Raw genomic sequence first — 15,195 nt, forward strand, 5'->3', positions numbered from 1 at the left:
TTGCTCGGAAGCTGGTTTTACTCTTTGTGGTTTTGGTGGTTCAGGATACATTCCCATGAATGGAAATGGGGTTGTGGAAAAGGATGTCTGAGTGGTGTGTCGGCATGAAAAGGCACGATGATGATGGGAGCCACTGCTAGTCCAGCCAAAAATCCGAAAGGCGTGTTAGAGTTGCATTTTTAAGACCACAAGCTGACTGCACATTGCAAGGACAATCTAAAAATTAAAGCCTTGCATCTGCTCATGGCATTTCTCAGTATCTGAGTGATGCTTCTTAGAAATGTAACGTGACAAGGAGTCAGAACTATGGCTTGGGGGAGCTTGTTTTGTATCTTTTGTCTTAACCTATGGCTATACCATAAACTAAGAAATCTCGGAAAGGACATCTGGAGTCCCTGCAGATCTGAAGTCCTTAAAGCGCCATCTCAAAAATCCCTAAGCAGAGGGTGCGTGGTGGTGAGGTGTCACAGGCAGCACGGTAAACCTTGCTCTTCCATCATGTTAGCAGCACAGATTTAAGCAGACTTAGCCTCGGAGTGGGTCCCATAGGTCTAACACCCAGGTTTTGGTCCCGTCCTGCAGGGCCCGTGCGTTGGTGTTTGGGGACAGGTTTCGGGGATGCTGCACAGCGGCGCTGGATGCCTCGGCGTGCCTATTCCCACAGGGCAGCGTGGGTGGTTTAGGGACGAGGATTCACTCACGGCTGCAGAGCGCCTGTTTGCTGACACCTCTCGAGCTGGCGGTGAAGCTGTTGGAAACAAAGAGCTGAGAAGCTCGAGGACCTGTCCAGGCAAAACACCTCCTCCATTTGCTTTAATAATTTTGTTTTTCTCAATTCTACACCCCCATAATAATGTGTCCAGGCCTGTTTTAATGCACTGGATCACTCGGAGGCTTCAGTTGAGGTCTGGTATCCAGATATTTCTAGAACATGATCCAACATCTGTCCCATCCTCTGGCAAAGGTAATGTCGTTCCTCTCTTTCCGTGCCGTACATGCAAACATGGATTTCGCCGCCTGGGCTTGGGGATGCGCTCCCTGCAAAAACCCCAAACCTGCGTGCTTGGATTCGTTTCTTCCGTGGCTCTCTGCGCGTGCGGGACTTCTGCTCGGTGTGTTTCCGTTCCTGTGCAGTCGGATTCGTAAAGCTCATGTTTTCGCGGCCCCGCAGGAATTTGCAGGCTCAGTGAAATTGCTGGGGGCTCCCTGCTGAGGCTGGCTGGGTGTTAGCCCTCCGGATCATTTGCAAACAGAGGCAAAGAGCTGATGGAAGAAAATTTTTCTGCAAAGCTGCCTGCCTTGCTCACGGCCCGGGAGCCGAAGCATGGCTTCTGGCTCCCCTCTGCAGCCACAGCGTGTTAACCGCAAGCCAGGGGGCTGCTAACCCTCAAGTTGCTGATTTTGTGGAGATGAGCTCCTTTATATTTTCCAAATACTGTTAAAACTGTTCTCTGGATAGTTTTATTATGAATGTATATATATGTAGGTGCTTGTCTCCTAGAAGTTTGTGGTTCTTTATGGTCTAATGGGTATTTTTCCAAGAGATGCAGGTCAATTATTTATTCACAATATGGATAGCTAAATTACTTCGTACTATATAAACTTAAAAACCTTTCCTTTAGGGAAAGGGGTAAAACCCTTTCCTTTCTATTGGCTGTTTCAAACCCACCAAATACACCTTTCCCTAGTGATTCAAAGTTGCCGTATTCTGGCTTTTTAGATGTGATTTAATTTACTGTTATAAAATTACATTCTTTATTCAAAACAACCCCAGAAGTCACTTCTTGGGTACGCAGAGAGGGAGAAAAGTCTTGGACTTCGAAGGAGTCGAAAGTTTAACTTAGATAAGAATGAGAAAAATGCTATGAGCTCTTTTACGACCACAGTCTGTACTATCTTCATAACAGACTCAAAAGCTCGACAGTTAGATCACCTGTAACTCTGGTAGCAAACTGGTAGAAAGGAAGTAAAATCTGGGTTTCTCATGCAATTTCCTTTTAAGATAGATGATGAATGGCTCGTTTTTTATCTTGCAAAGAAGACTGCAAACCCTTTTGGGGGTTGCCACCATGTGTCCGTAGCATGCCAGGTGGGATGTGCACCCGCGTGGGAGCAGGGAACACAACTGGGAAGGTTTCGTGTGCCCACAAGGTGGGAGAAGAGGATCTCCAGCGCGTTTCTTTTGTTCACAGAGCACCCGCGAGTGTTTGTGGGTGTCTGAAGTGACGTTCTCTGCTCCCCTGCCCTGTGTCATGCAAGTGCTCTCGCTGGTGGATTCGCTGCAGGGGTCTGTGCTGCATATTGTTTTCCAGCATTGTTATAACAGCAATGAAAAACGGGGTGAGGGTTTGTCAGCTCAGAACACGTCCAGATGCCAAACCTTTTCATGCCGATTACCTTGCAGTTCTTGTTCCAGGGAAGTGTTATTTGAACACAGCTTTGCATGAAGAATGGAGAGAGGAAAGAAACAAGGGGGAGACAGGAAAAGGGCCTCCCCGGGCTCTGCACAGCTTTGCTTGTGATTTGGGACAGAAACACCTTTGTGTTGCAGGTGACTCCAGCGGGATTCATCCCGGTGCGTCAGCCACCGAGAGGTGTCCCTGAGAAACCAAATGCCTTTTTCTTCAAGAGCTCACAGCTAAAAATATTTCCAGAGACCTCTCTCCTTCAGGAGACCCAAACCAGGTGCACGGCTGGGCTGTAATGCTGGTGTCTGTGTACAGGGGCAGCCTGCCCTCTTTGGGGCTCCAGTTCCAGCCGCCAAGCGAGCCCAAGCTCGGGAAAGGCCTAAATGTTTTTCAAGGAGGAACTTGAGAAAATGCCGATCAAACAGCCAAGTAAGGGATTCATGAGCAGGTCCTCTGAAACACTGATAAAAAGCTTCACGAGCTACCTGCATGGAGGACATTCCCAAAGACAGTACCAAAAGCTGAGTGTACACGTGATGCTGGAGCTCACCCGTAGGTTTAGGGTATGGATAAAGGTATTAATACCCACTGGCAGTGGCGTAATAGCCTCACTACAGACCGTATGAGCTGGTAGGGGAGCGTGCTGTCCTGTGGAAGGGACTCATGAAGCCTCTCAAAGGGAAGCCGGAGCTTGGATCCTTTGGATTTGAGTTTTCGGATAGCGCTGCCTCGCCGTGTGTGTGATGGGCATTGTGCAACGTACCTAAGATAGGTGCCACTAACAGCTCTGGTGCCCAGTGTGCAAGGGCTAAGCTTGACTGGGAAAGCATCCTTGCTCCCTGCCTCCTCCTGCACGTCTCTGGAAGAAGACCAGCGGCACCAACATCTGCCTCCCAGAGTGCCCCCTTCAACCGGCCCTTCGTGAGCGAGAGGAAGTGGTTTTGCGCTGGTGCCAACCCTGGGCATTTTGCAAAATGTCATTTAACGGCTCTGCTCAGGGCTCAGCCTTGCTCTGGCCGTCAAGGAGAAACCGCCCAAGACAGAATTTCCCGAGACCCTGCTCTCCCGTGGCATCTGCAGACCAGCTGGGTAGCAGGCAGACCAATTCCTGGCTGTGAGCGGATCCCACCCCAGGTGTCACGGCCGGGGGGAACGCTGCATGGAGGCCGTTCCCAGGCTAGGGCCAGCTCTCGGCCTCTCCTTCCACCCAGATCGCAGTGCTTCCGCCACCACGTTCCGGAGCCGTCCAGCGGCCGCCAGCAGCAGGAAGTGCAGCAGGTCGTGGGAACCGGCCTGAGGACAGGAGGCTGAGTCGCCGCGGGAGCCAAGAGCAGTGCCCCGACATGCTGCCTTCGCTCCGCCGGGCCAGAAAGCGTGAAATGACGCAAGGAGCTGGGGTGCACGGGGTACATGCGCCACCAGCTCAGGCACACGGCCCCTCGTGGGCCAGCGTCGTGCGCGGATGCATCCCGTGCACGTGTTCCTGTGATCGCACCCCACATGCCCCTCACCAAAGCATGGGTGCCCAGCACCTCTCTTCGCCCTGTTCCCTCCTCAGCCATCGCTCCCACCAGCTGTACACCCTGTCTGAGCAGGCGCTGGTCGCTGCATGAAGCTGGGCAAAGGGGCAGGTTATTATGGGCCAGCTGAAATGTCTCATGTGCCTTTTAATATTTTCCTCCTTTTTACTAAGTGAGGAGCCTCTTCTGAGCACTAAAACGTCCGAGTACTTGGGAAATATTAAAGTGCCACTTTTGGCTCTGCCAGCATTTTTTTAAAGCATTTTAAAAACTGTTTGCCAAGTTCTGCTTTCAGTTGATCCAAAAATGCCATGTTTTGGAGTTCCTCATCCCCCAGATCTCTCCCAGGACTTGCTGGGGCCATCATCCTGCCGTAAGAGCCCCGGGAACGTGGGCACAGCAGTGCCCCGTCCTTGTCCCCGAGCACAGCCTCATCAGGCACGCTTCGCCCCATGACCCTGTGGTTTTTTTAGGGAATATTCAGCTCGGCCACCATCTCCCGGCTGTTTTGCCCAGTGCATTTCCAGCTCACTTCTCGCAGCGGGGCTGGATGCATGCAGGGAGGGTGTTTTATTTGGGACAGGAGTGTGGGATTGCTTGGACTTTCGGCCTTTACCCCTGGAAAAGGCCTGCGGGGAAGGGGAAGATGAAGGGAACAACAACGGGGGGTGAAACGGAGGCAAAATGCAAACAGAGAGTTTTTCTGTAGAAATTTCTATCGGTGAAAAAATAGGGACTTTCTGGCCCGAAGCTGCGGTTGCCCCTCTCTGTCGGCCCCCCGGGCTGCGGGGTGGGCGCAGCCACGGGATGGCGGTGCGCTCTGGCACACGCGGCACCATCTGGCTCTGCCGCCCCGGGTCCCTGGCCAGCTTTGCTGCGAGCTGGGTGTCCTCCGTGCGGGACCGTGCCCGGTAGGCACGGGGTGGATTTCCAGGTGCTCGGTGGGTTTGTTATTTTGCACCGCTTCCAGTTTGCTCGGTATTTTTCCCTGGCTTGTGTCGGTTGCTGAGGGTGTCCAAACTGGGGGGCGATGGAGTGAATCCAGGCGTGAGAAGGATGGTGAGGGGGCTGCACCCAGTCTGCCCTGCTGCCAGAGGGGAACAGTGCGGGGTGGGGGGATCCCCGGGACCAAACCCGCACCCCATCTTCACCCTCCAGCCACCCTGCTCCCTCTGCGCCCCAGCTCTGGGCAGTCCCCATCAGTGTCACTTGTCACCTCATCTGTTGTGCTAAGACACCAGATTGCCTTTGTCTGGTCTTTTGTCCCCCCTTTGGTCGTCTGTCCCCTACATTCCCACCAGTGATTACGTTTCCCTCCATTTTATGGGGTTTGTATCGACTCCTGCGTGATCTTCCCATGGTCTCGTAGGGGCACAGAAGGCAAGTGTGGACTGGGAGGGTTCCTGGTCCCAGGAAGGTGACAACAGGAACAGCAGCGTGTCTCACTGCTGCTGGCGGTGGAAATGGAGAGATCGATGCCTTTAAATCCCACCTGCTTACACCTGAAATTTTGGGGGCTCGAATATATTTTCAAAATGTTTTAATGCAAAACCAGGTTCTTCTCCTCACCAGCCTCCTTCACACAGCCCCCCCCCCCCCCCCCCCCGCAGTAAACTCCTGCTGGAGAAGGACACGGGGCTACGTCACCTGCAATACCCCGTAATTCTTGTTCCTGTCCTGTGTCTCCCCACAGTGGTTTTACGCTTTGCCCTGGAGACATCGGCTCTCGCTGTCTGGCATCGCACCGGCTGAGATGCAGCAGAGGTTTCCTTCCAGCACGACGGTTGGGGTCACTCTTTCACAACGAGCGTTTTTCTCCTGAGCACGAGTTGCGCTTTCCAATACGACGAACTCCGAGCATTGCATCCTGTTAACATTGTGCCGGCCGGGATTTCAAGCTGTCAGGACTACGTTCTCTGGACGAACGCAGGGTCAGCAATATCTTTGATTTTAAATAGCGCAGCAATGCAGGAATAAGCTTTTCATGTGGCCTTAGAAGCTCGATAAATTAGTGTTCAAGCTCCCTGGGCTTTTCTGGGTCTGGATCCAGCAAGGGAGCTGGGATCTGTTCATCGTCTGGCCGCTCCCAGCTGTCATCAGTGGGGAGGGAGTAACGTGGATTAAGCTCGCAGCGTTATCCCCGGGTCTGGCACATGGCCTCACACCATGGCCATTGTCACAGTCACTGCAGCCCCCTTCATGGCACCCCAAAACTGCTGCGGTCCCGGGACAGGGGGAATGTGGGCTGATGTCAGGACCCTGCTGGGTTCCCCATGGGGAGGGCCCATCCCACGCTTGGTTTCCCCTGCTGCTGGACTTATGATTTCTCCCGAAAGGGCCATTGGAAAATACAATTAGAAAGCAGGAAAAAAAAAAAAAAAAGGGAGCTGCTGCTGCTGCAGTGCGCGGGTCTGGCTTGTGGTGGGCACAGCAAGGTCCCCCCCTGAGGCCAGGCTGAAGCCCACGGGCTCTTCCCTAGCATCCAGGGGCTGGGGGCAGCCAGGCTGGAGCATCCTCAGGGGGTCCAGCCACGCTGCTGTCCTGTGTGAACGCGGCCTCTCCCAGCCCGCCCGGGGCACGCGTGACCACGTGGGAACGTCCTGTCCTGGCGGAAGACGTGGGGAGGACAGTGGGGGAAACGCGGGGGTGGGAGCGAAGCATCGCCTGGTGATGGGAACTGACCGCACCGAGGAGGGGGTCTTCAGGGATAAATTTAGTGGTGGCAAAAGAGCCCAGCTGGCTCTGGCTGGCCACGTGACGAGCCAAGCATGCCAGGAGCGTGCGTGGCTCCTGCCGTCATTTGGTGGCAAAGCCCTGCTGGAAAGCCCCGAACACCCAATGGGGACAGGAAGATAGGGTGGGAAGGGGGTAGCACTGACCCATGCAGCCCCAGCCAGCCAGACCCCATTGGCTATCCTCCTTGGTGGCTCAGTTACCGCTCAAGGAAGAGGAGCTCGGAAAAGACGTGCTGGGGCTGATTGGGGAAGCAAATCACCCAAGCACAGGGTGCTTTGCAATTCCAGGGCAGTGGCTTTGTGGTGTTGAGCCAGGGCCTGGCAGTGCTGTTCCTTGGAGAACGTGCCCAGCGCCGGGGAGCCAGCCCCAGCCTGGCACCACAAGGCAGCCATGAGAAGATAATTTGCTTTATTAACAGCGTGGGGATGGGTCCCATCTGCTGAGCATGAGGACCAGCCAGGCCCAGTGACACCCTGCCGCCACGTCACAGGGGACATGGTGACGGCAATGTCCTGGGCCTTGTTGGATGGCCAACACACGGCAGCGCCGGCCGGACACTCCTCCTGGCCTTGCAGTGTGGCAGGGAGGTGTGAAGTGCCATATTTGCTCAGGCAAAAATGTTTCCCCCCTCTGGATTTGACCCTTACACAGGGGCAGCCCTGAATGGTGCTCCCCTGGGAGATGGTGCTGGCAGGGAGCCTTTCACGTTGCTCTTTATGTATTTCCCTGCGCTCCCTGTCATGCCAATCCTGGAAATCCCATCCCCCAGCTTTTTTTTTTTTTTTTTGGCGTTTACACCCCTGGGCTGGGTCAGGTGATGGCTCACCTGCTGCTGCATGCTTATCCCATCTCTTTTCCCCCTGCCCTGTCCCTACATCTCCCTTCTTGCGAAGATGTTCATGTGTACACCTGAACATCTCCCTGAGAGGAGACCGGGCTCAGGTGCCGAGCCGTGCCACCCTCTCTTTGCGCCCCACATGTTGGATCGGCCGTGGAAAACCATCCTCTTCCGACGGTGCCGGGTGAGACAGGCATTGCTCCTTCCCTGCGTGGGTGCTGCTGCCTGGGGCTTTCGCAGGCGACTTTCTGCTGGCCTCTTCGAGCCGAGCAAAATAATTTTGTGCTTCTTTCCTGCGTCGGGCAAACACTTGCCATGTTATTCATTAACCTGGTTAGTCACGTAACTGTAGTGCTGGACTAAATATTGTTTAAACTGGTGAACCCGAGCCTCGATTCACTCGCTCCTTTCAGCTCCGAGGTACCGCGGCTCCACGGAGGGGAGCTGAAATTCAGAGGGCAGTGAAGGATTTGCAGGAGGTGAAGGAGCTCTTGGGGGCTGCAGGGCTGTGGGTATTCCCAAAGCCTGGACGTGGTTTCGGTTTGAACATGGTCGGCTTTTGGGGCTGTGCCGGCACCCCTTGCTGCTGCATGTGCCCTGCCCCATGCCGGCAATGCCGCAGTTCCTTCCACCTCACCGAACGGCAGCCGGCCCAAGACAGAGCCTGTTTAATTCAGCAAGTCATAAATTCATAATGCTTATTTACCACGCAGGGCCATGAATATTTGATAGCGGCCACCGGCCCGCTGCAGCGTGGCTTGCGGAGGAAAAGGGGGCGGCTGGTGAGGGGCTGGCAATGGGGCTGGCATGGAGCAGGGCTGCCCAGGCTAGTGCAGCCATGCCGAGACAGGGCTGGAGAGACGTGGGCTCCTCCTCCAGCCCTGCAAACCTGACAGCGGTGGGATGAAGCTGTGGTGGCTCTGCAGAGAGATGCGTGGGGGCCGGGCCGGCAGCTGGAGGCTGTCAGGTCGAGGGAGGAATGAAGCAGGGAGCCGGGTGCAGAGGGGGAAACCCGGCCATCAGTGATGATGGGGGAAATTCTGAGACGTTGGGGGGGACTCGGTTGTTCCCAGGGTGTCCCAGGGATGACCATGGGGGGCTGCCCCGTGTGCACCACACGATGCCAGCTCCGCTCGGCAGCGGTTCGGCGATTAGCGCCATGAACTCAGGAAGCCCCTTGACCCCCGACCCCAGCTCACTAATTGGCTGCGGGGAGGAACATTGCCATTCGCGGAGGGGTAAGGAGGAAGGAAACCTTCTCCCCGAGAGCTGCCGAGACTTCAAGGAGAAGGCACGGGCGGGGGAGTTTAGCTGTGCAAAGACAATATTTTGCAGTTCACTCCAAAAGAGCGTTTTCCTGCTTATGGATCTCGAGCATTTTGCCCATCGTAAGCAAAAGCTGTTGCAGTCAGTGGCCCCCCCACAGCTCCTGCCGGGCCCCTGCTCCGTGCTGGCAGCGCCCAGGGTCGCCTTTCTTGCTCTTTTGGAGGGGGCTGCTCTCTCCTGCCTTCCCTTCAGCCAAGGTTCCTGCTCCCTTGGGTGCGCGAGGGTGATGGAGGGAGCCAGGCGTGGGCTGTACCCCTGGAAACTTTGGGCTCCCCCACGAGTCATCCTGGCTTCCCACCGAAGGGCCGCAGTGGTGGGGGGATGGTGTGCGGAGTGGGGGCTTGGCAGCCGGCGGAGCCTGATGGGATGTGACGGCTCCAGCCGGGCGTGCGGCTGCAGGTTGCCATCACAGGGGGGACAGGGCTGAGGCAGCTCGGAGGTGCCCCAGTGGGTTGGTGCCTTCCCCGGCATCGCTCGGCGAGCGCCAGGGGCTGTGGCATGCCGCCGATAAGGTGGCCCTCAGCCACTGGAGCTGCGGTGGCACCCGCTCGCTGAGTGGTTCACCGCTCTCCCCGCCGTGCTGAGACAAGCCAGGCCAGCCCGAGTGACAGGTCTCCCCTTTTACGGTAGCTTTTATCTGTCCCTGGGGAATGCGGCCCCAGCACCAGCTCAGCCTGTGGTGGCACCGCTGACAGCCTTCCCTCCTTCTACCCCAAACTTTCCCATCAGCTGGCCATGTCCCTGCTCCACCGGCTCCCGGACCTGCTGCTGCCACACCCGGGGGATGTAGCGGGAATTAAAGCCCCTTCCCAGCACACCAGGGGTCCTGCCCTGCGCTGGCTTCGCTGGGAGGGAAGAGGGCACATGTCCGGTGGTGGCTTGCAGCTCCGTGCAGGATTGGGGACAGTGGGGTGCCAGCGCATCCCTGGGTGTTGCATCTCAAACCTTGCAGCCTTTACTCTGCCCTGGAGGCTCCCTCAGCTCGGACCTGAACTTTTCAACCAGGACGTGACTCTGCACACTCCTCTGGTTGTTGCAACACCAGCGCCGGTGGGGCTGCTATCGGGGCTGCAGCTTAGGGGATTTGGTAGTGTGGCAGACGTGGACAGCTCTGTTTTAATTTACGGTGACAAATGTTTATGGGCCTCATGCTAGAGCCCATACTTCACTGTCTCTGTGGTTGGCTTCCTCCTCTTACAGCCTAGAAAGGACCAGATCGCCATGGGCTGGTGCCGGGAGAGGAGTTTCCCATGACGGCATGCACGTGTGCTCTACCAATCGCTGTCACCTTCCCCCTACAGCGAGCCCACAACGTGGGGTGACAGTGTAGGAGCACAGCAACCATGCCGCTTGGAGGGCATGAGTGAGATAGAAGTCAACTGGGAGGAACTGGGAAGATGGGGTCTGTCTCGGTGTTTGCTGGGAAGCAACTCTGAAGTGACGTAGGATGGCTGATGGATGGGTGGACACGTATATTGGAACAAGCCCTCGCTGCTGTCACATCACTGGGAGCAGAGTGGGAAGACACCAAATACCTCCAGGAGAGGTGTCCTCCTCGGTCACTGCCCCAACCGGCTGTTTTCAGGCTGTCCCAGAGCTCTGCTCTGTCAGGCATCTTCGCCGGCGTGACCTTATGCTCCCAGTCGCTCCCCAGCAGCATCCCTGCCAGACCACACTGTGGCCACCACGGTTACAGGGTGGTTGTTTGGCGAAGTGCTCAGCCAGCTCCTGGCCCTCCTTCGAGTGCCTGTTCGTCTGAAATATTCATCAGCCTGCTCCACGGGAGACACTGAATTGCTCTAAACCTCTCTGAATATTTCATCCCCCACCCTGTGAATGGTACCGCCGGTCTGCTGGAGCTGGTGACATCCCCGGGCTCAGATCCCTCTGAGATAAGCTGCAAAAAAAGGCAGGTTAGTGTCCCACAAGCTCCCACTGGGGCCGTGACACCAGCCTGCCCCACCATGCAGCCCCCTTCTCCTCTTCTCTCCCCTGTCTCCGTAACACCTCCCAAATGCAGTATTTCTTGCCCCCGCCATTCCCACAAGCGACTGTCGGTGTTCAAGGATCCAGCTGATGGACCCAACGGGGATACCAGGAGCGGGTGGGGGCAGCTCTGCCTGTCCCACTGGGTGCTGCCCAGGGTGGGTTTGGGTGCAGTGGGAGGTGGGGTGCAGGCATCAGGGCTCCTTGGGGTGCAGCAATTAGTGGAGAGGTAGGGTGCAGGGATTAGCATGCAGGAGTTGCAGGGATCAGCGAGGTTGCAGGGATGGGCAAGGTTGCAAGGATTAGGGATTAGCAGATGATGCACGCGCTGACAGCGGGTGCAGGACTTAGCAGGGGTGCAGGGGTGAGCAGGAGGAACAGGGAGTATTGGGGGCGCAGGCATTAGCAGTGACGCAGGGATTAGCAAAGGGTGCCAGGTTTTGCACAACAGCTCTGCCTTTCAGCATTCGACCGTTGCTGCCGAGTGCTTCGAGGCACCCAAGTTACTCATTATTCTGATTAATTCATCAGCAATTTTGACCAAATAAGTCAAGAAAGTGGAAAAATATCTGAAGAGCTTCTTGCCCCTTGCTGTCCTGCCTGGAGTGGGGTTGGGAGCTACCGCTGCGGTGCCAAGGCTGGTTGCTGGCCCCTCTGCTGATTTTGCTGGTCTTGGGGATGGGGGATGGAGAGAAACCGGGGTTGCCCACCCTGGGGACAGAGAGGAATGTCTGGCCCCATCCTGCTGCCTCACCCCACTCCTTGGGGGGCTCTTTCTCCACCTCCTTGCTCCAGGAGTTAAAACTTTCCCTCCAGCCTGGCGTTGCTCATGGAAAGTTTATATATAGCCTTTTGTTTTTGCCAGCGTCCCCCTTGAGTTTAAATAGCTCTTCCCCGTCCCTGGTGTTGACCCCGGATGTATTTATAGAGAGCAATCAGATCTGTGCTCAGCACCGAGCAAACCGAGCTCACGTCGTCCCCCCGTGGGAGGCTCTTACATCAGCATGGCTTCACGTTTAGCCTTGCCCCTAAGGAGGAGGCCTTGAGGACTGGAGGGGGCTGCTTGGAGGGTTCATAGCTGGGGCTGTGCCAGGCTTCCTTCGGGGTGGCTGCACCAATTCTGGCCGTGGAGCAGCTTTTTGGATTGCCATCATTAGGGTTCAGAGTGAACGCTGGCTTGTGAGGACCGGTGCCGTTTCTCCTGAGACTGCCATTTCATGTGTTTCATGTTGTGGAGGTGAACCGTGTCTCTGGTGCCACGGGCCATGCAAAGCCAGGGCTGCGAGCGATCCCGCAGGGTGATTTAACTCCCCAGGGTTAAGCGGGAGACTCCTGCCACGCCAGCTCCCCCCGCGGGTGCCAGCCCCGCTCCCACCCTGGAGGTCCGGGCTGCTGGGCGGCCTCCCCTCCAATCTCAGCTCTTGACTATTTAAGGCAAATCTCCTCGCCGGACTTTTAAACAAAACCCGGGCTCCTCTCGCTCTCCTCGTTTTAAATAACTTGCCTGGCGTAAACAGAACGAGGCATAAGACTATAAATCAGGCATTCCCGGGACCTGCCTGGCAGGGCGCGCGCGCGGGGGGCTCGCCAGACCCCTGAGCTTCACAAGGAGCCCTTTTCGGTGCCTGGGGGGGAGCGGACGTACACGGGGAGCGATAAGAGGGCAAGAGGGGCTCTCGTGGGGCAGGCGTTCCCAAGGAGACTAATGAGATTACGGGGCAAGAGGCGCTGTCGGGGCTGCTGGCGTTTGGGGTAAAATAATTAAGGTTGCAAAACAGTTTCCATCACAGCCCCTTGCTTGTCGTTCCCCACCCAGGGTAGGATTTTACAGGCTGTATTCCCTTCCTGAAAATGAATTTTTCCTGGGAAGTTCGCGCTGGCGATGGTCAGTGATGCAATGGGTGTTTCGCAGGAATTTGGGATTTTGGGGAAAATGCCTAGACTGCAGGCATGAGCCCAGTGTGTCGGTTGCGGGGACACAGGCACTTTGCACCACAGCGCGTCCCCTCCCATCCCATCAGCAAAAGGCAGCAATAGGCAGTGGCTGGCTCTAGAAAATCGGCCCTTGCTGCCATCGGTCCTCGGTGTTTACGCGCTGTGGTCGAAGCAGAACAGAAGTAATTATAGCTCGTCCCAGGGACCAGTGCTTCCCATGATAAAACTCTTTGTCTTCTGTGGTTTTAGGGCTTTGCCAAACTTTAATCATGAGCTGAAGTCTTTCATGCTGGGTGTCCAAAATACCAACATACATGAATTCATCTAAACAGTCCAGTTTAAACAAGTCTGGCATTTCTGGGACTGAGAATTGGGAAGATATATTGCTTTGGTTTGCTGCCAAGGCTTGAAACTCCAAGGGGTGAGACTTGGGGTGCCCTGGGGATGGGGCAGGCCATTCGCTGTGCCTGTTGGGAACCCTGGGCTCTGGCCAAGCCAAGGAGCCCTCGAAAACCCTGCAGGTCATGCAGGCTTCTTGGCTTTGCCCGGCTGAGCTGTGGTGAGCATCCCCTGTGTGGGGACGGTACTGGGAAGGGTGTTGTGTGGCACACTGGCTTTTGTACCCCTAGCTCCAGGAGGGCAGGAGCGACTGCGGAGCTGTGCTGCTGTGCCTGGCCTGCCTGCCAGCGCTGCCCTCTGCTCTCCCTTCTCCACCCAAAGACAAGCAGGGTGGATGGAGCAGCCTCTTGCAAGGCAACGCTTAATTTAGCTCTCATCCTCCCCTGACTTGCTAATCCCTCTTGTTATCCACATGACTGAGGAGCAGCCTTCGAAGTGCCGGTGGCGACAGTGCAGCGGCTTTTACACAGCGGGTTGCACCCTTGGCCGGGAAGCGTCATCTCCAGGAGGAGGGCATGGGTCCTCCTTGACCAGAGGAGATGGGAGGCTGGAGTCAGCAGGAGGTCTCCTCCATGCCATGCTTGGTGGGCTGGGATGTCCCCCGTGCCAGGCAGTAGCACACAGGGTCTGAGGATGGAGGTGTCCCGGGCTGTCCTCCGTGGTGCTCAGCGCAGCAGGGCTTTACATTCACCTGGAGAACAGCGGGGAGGAGGAAGAAGGCTGCAAGGAGAATTCTTCCCTACCCTTGAAGCCACCCATGGACACGTACCCTTTGGGGTGGAGGTGCAGAGGGCTGGCCGAGGGGAGCCCATGGGAGCAGGGAGGGTCCTGGGGAAGGATGTGATAAATGAGCTGATAAAAGGCTTTTCCAGGCTTGTGGCTGCCACAGAGAAAGAGCCGCATCCAGGCTGGAGCGATGCTCATCCCGCACGACCCCTCTCACTCACTGGCTTGCTCCATCAGGCTTTGGGAACCACAGTGCATCACGGCCTGTCGCCGGCAGCCGCGGCAGCACGGGAGCTGAGCCATGCCGCATGCGGTGGGATTGCTTGCTTGGGATTTTGGCCATCTGTTTTCCAAGTCGGAAGATCATGTGTATGTTGGTCATGTTGCCAAGGATTCCTCCACAACAAGTTCTTTTGTTTTATTTGACAAGGTCTCCAGTGTGTAGAAGGGCTGGACATTAATAACCTTCGTGAAAATGGGACGCCTTTCCTCTTGGGAGAGTTCGAGCGATGCTTTCTGTGATGACCAGGGAACATATCACGCGGCAGGGCTCAAAGCTGCCCATCTCCTCCATTACAAAGGTGGCCCTTCTTGACTGTCTGGATGCTTAATGGCAAAGTTTGGGAGCACTTCTGCCCTCCATAATGCCTGTTAATTAGGTATAAAGATAATTTTGCAGAGGATGAAGAGATCTGGTCTGGAGAGGCCATGTTGATGGTCAGAGGTAGGTCTGCTGGGCAGGATGGGTCATGGCCCCTCCACTTGGTAGCGCCTGGCTGAGGGCAGAGAGGGATCCTGGCTCAGGCAACCTGGGTTTGCTGACGCCCAGAGGTGGCTGGGTCAGGTCCTGGGGTAGGACAACACACGAGGGCTCAGGACACCAGTGACACTGATCTTCTCTCAATGCCCTGGGTCAAGCCACGCCCCGTCCCTTCTGCTCCAGCCGCCCACGTGGGTGCCAAAGCCAACGTTCTCACTGAGCACCCTGTCAAAACCGCAGAGGATGGGAGGGGGCAGGATCTGGCCTGGCAAGCGCTTGCCACAGTGCGCTGTGCCTTTTCCCTGCCGCCGGGATAGATCTGGAGACCGTTGGTGCCACTTTGTCGGTGTCGAGTGCCAGACGCCGAAGCAGAGCTGCGCTTCCAGTGATCCTCCCCCCAGTGACAGTGGGGCTGGGGGGAGCCTTTCCCCCCACAGAGCTGAGAGCCTGTCCCTCCGCCAGCGGGGCAGCTCCTGCGATGGCTCAAAGGAGGAGGGACAGATCCAACTGCGGAAGTCCCTCCGTTATGGCCCCTGTGGGACCTCAGCAACCCCGGTGGCT

The 15,195-nt window shown here is 56.4% G+C and overlaps 1 long non-coding RNA gene across 1 annotated transcript; it reads left to right on the forward strand.

Annotated features, from left to right (window-relative positions):
• The first annotated feature begins 913 nt into the window (after nt 1-913).
• On the forward strand, nt 914-5,911 carry LOC143165187 (uncharacterized). The gene is made up of 2 exons (XR_012996214.1): nt 914-964; nt 5,622-5,911. It is a non-coding gene; the product is annotated as an uncharacterized LOC143165187 (long non-coding RNA).
• The last annotated feature ends 9,284 nt before the right edge of the window (nt 5,912-15,195 follow it).

Source organism: Aptenodytes patagonicus, chromosome 10, assembly GCF_965638725.1.
Source record: "Aptenodytes patagonicus chromosome 10, bAptPat1.pri.cur, whole genome shotgun sequence".
NCBI lineage: Eukaryota > Metazoa > Chordata > Aves > Sphenisciformes > Spheniscidae > Aptenodytes > Aptenodytes patagonicus.